Consider the following 3,276-nt stretch of genomic DNA (forward strand, 5'->3'; position numbering starts at 1 on the left):
GCCTGTTGGTTTTCCACTATGGATTTAGCTAGTGGTTATAACCAGGTCCCTGTCACAGAGGGGGATAAGCCGAAGACCGCTTTTTGCACCCCATTTGGCCTGTTTGAATGGAATCGTATGCCCTTTGGGTTGTGCAATGCCCCCTCTACCTTCCAGCGACTTATGGAGAGGGTATTCGGGGACCAACAGTGTCAGTCCTTACTTTTATATCTAGACGATATTGTGGTGTTCTCCACCTCGATCACTCAACACTTGGAGAGGTTAGAGGTTGTTTTAAGCTGCCTAGAACGAGAAGGGTTAAAGGCTAGACTAGAGAAGTGTGCCTTCCTTCAGCAAGAGGTGAAATATTTGGGTCATGTTATCTCTTCCAGGGGTGTGGCTTATAAACTCACTTGTGAGATACTCTCCTTCTCCACAATCCAGATTGTTGTTACTTTAAGACTTGTTTTTGGTTCTTCTAGGTATATATTTTTGGTAACATGTTATTCTGAATTTGCAGATACATGTCTACTTGTTCTACTAACCTTACCCTAATCGAACAGTCTTCTAATACTGAACCCTCCCTTTTTGTTGAGGCTTCAAGCTAGCCAGGACAACTCAAAATCCATACAATAAAACGTGAAGACCAGGGGCCTGTACCATGATGGTAGCTGAACAAATTCAGAGTTACAGGATTAGTTTTGAGTTGACAAAACCAAACCTCTCCAATCCGGCTTTGTTGGTACCATGATGCTGTTCATCAACTTTCTTTGTCAACTCAGGGTTTGATCCTGAGCGCGTGCACATGTATGTGTGACATCACTGGCGAACAGCCAATCACGAGCCATGCAACACAAAGCAAGTTTGATTTACTTCTCGCGAGATACCCAGCAAGATTCAAAACTAAAGGTTAAAGGTTTTGCTAAAGGTTGAGAGAGAAGAATATGAAAAATGTAAACGTCATATGAAAAATGAAGGAAGACAAATAAAAAATAATAATAATCTTGCTCTATCAGTGAAGTCACAAGTGAAACTCGTTAACTTAGTTTATACATTTGAAAATATATAGTGATAGAGACTCAAATTATTTTTTATATAGTGCAATCTTTTGATACTACAACTTATTACATTATCTGTATACATTAATATATATATATATATATATATATATATATATATATATATATATATATATATATATATATATATATATATATATATAATAACTGTTAAACTAAAATTGCTTGTGTATAAAAGATAAATGCATTAGTGTCCTTTAATTTGGAGCAAGACAAACTGGAGTGACTTCAGTTTGAGATCTCTGTCCCAGAACATAAGCTGCCCCGGATCAGGTTAGCCATGGATTGTAAATTACTATAGCAATGAATGCCGCTAAAACCCAAGCCACTTACGTGGTACCTAAAACCCAGGATTGGTGCAAGCTAACCTGAAACTTACCTGGCTAGCCAGCTAATCTAGTTTCATGGTACCGGTCCTAGGTGTCACAATAACAGAAGTGAACAACACAGCAGTAACATCAACAACTCTCTTTATTGACAGGCTATTCAGATAAAGCAGTGCAAGCAGGTAAGTATCAAGTTTAGTTAGTCTTGGACTGTTTTTGCAGGTACTGGTTAGCATAGCGACAAACAGGACAAAAACTGAAACTGCAGTCAGGCTGAAAGCAGGTAAGTGTCCAGGGACAGAAATCAGATAAGTCCTTCTTGCTCTAGGAAAAGATAAAACTAGACAAAGAGTGCATGTGTATGGTGTTGGCTTTTGTAGAGAGGTGGTGATGAGGATAATCATATACAGATGTGGTGATCATGGAGCGTGTGAACGGGTGTGAGCCAGGAGGGATTCTGGGAAATGTAGTGTGCTGAGGTGAGAGGCATGGGCTGCATCCGGAAACTCAGGCAGGTGACTTGCTGCCTCCCTGCCGTATCAGGCAATGACCCTGCAGGCTGTGTTTGCACAAAGGCACCTCATGAAACTGATTTTGGACAGGCTTTCTGAGACAGAGTAATGGTTTATAGAGCTTTGGTGACAACTGTGGATCTTTAATTACTGCAATATTAATTTCTCACTAGAAATGACATAAAAAGAGGAAAATGTTGATCAAAAACATACATTTAAATACAAACTGACCCCTGACTGAAGCTTTCAGACGCCATCTTTATTTTTTTGGCTTAACTGTCACAGAATGGAACACACAGGATTGTGGGATATCAAAGGCAGGGACGGAACATTTATGGTGCCTTCAGAATTCGACCAGATGAAGGCATCTCAGTAGACAGGAACTGAAGCTAACATTGATTTGATTTCGGACGTGCCTTAATACCTTCCCACCTTGGAGTGCATCCTCCGAAAACAGCATTTTTGATCCCTTTTTAAAAGATGAACGATGGATTTGATTTAACTAGTATTTTGTTGGATGACTTTTACTTTAATAAATTGGTATGGTATCTGTACTATGAAATTCTGCATGTAATCCTCTGTTCATTTTCTTAATGCATGTTACTGGTCAGCTTGTGAATGATTCATTGGTGCATATTCACAATTATGAATGCTGCATTACATTTGATTTTGTTTTGATTGTGTGGATCAAACTTTTTTTTTTTACACATTATAAAACCAAAATTTATATTTGTTTTATAGACTTTAGTTTGAACAATATTTGTATCTAATCATTGGGCAAAGTGTCATACAAAAGTGAAATACAAAAAATAATTTAGTTTTCTCATTTATTTCTCATGAAGAAATAGTGTAGAGCATGTCCCATATTATCCTTTAGGCTCATTGTTGTTGTATATAGTCCTATATTGTATAAGAAGCCAACTGTTTTGTGCCTACATTATTGTCATTGTACTTGTGACACTCAGAATAGCAATTCTGTCATTGTTCACTCATCCCATTTTTTGCAACCAAAACTCTGATGCTTCAAAGATTTTACCCAGTAATAAAGACATGAATCAAGCCGTTTAATCTGACTTCTCTGAGATTTTGTTGATCTTCTTTAATGAGATGTACATGTGCATTGATCAGCATTTATATGGGAATAAAAGATAACATGAATTCTTGGATTAAATGTTTGATTCATATGAATTCTACAAGCTTTATAAAAATTTTGAAGTGTCAAAGTTTTGTTTACATGGACTTTTAACAGGTTTCTATTAAAATATATTTCGATTTGAGTTTACAAGAAACTGGTAGATTTAATTCTTAATGCCCTTCCTCTCAAAATGTATAAGAGTTTCACTAATTATATGATACGTTTGATTGTAAAGGAGTTGTACA

Source organism: Carassius auratus, chromosome 36, assembly GCF_003368295.1.
Source record: "Carassius auratus strain Wakin chromosome 36, ASM336829v1, whole genome shotgun sequence".
In the NCBI taxonomy this organism is placed as follows: domain Eukaryota; kingdom Metazoa; phylum Chordata; class Actinopteri; order Cypriniformes; family Cyprinidae; genus Carassius; species Carassius auratus.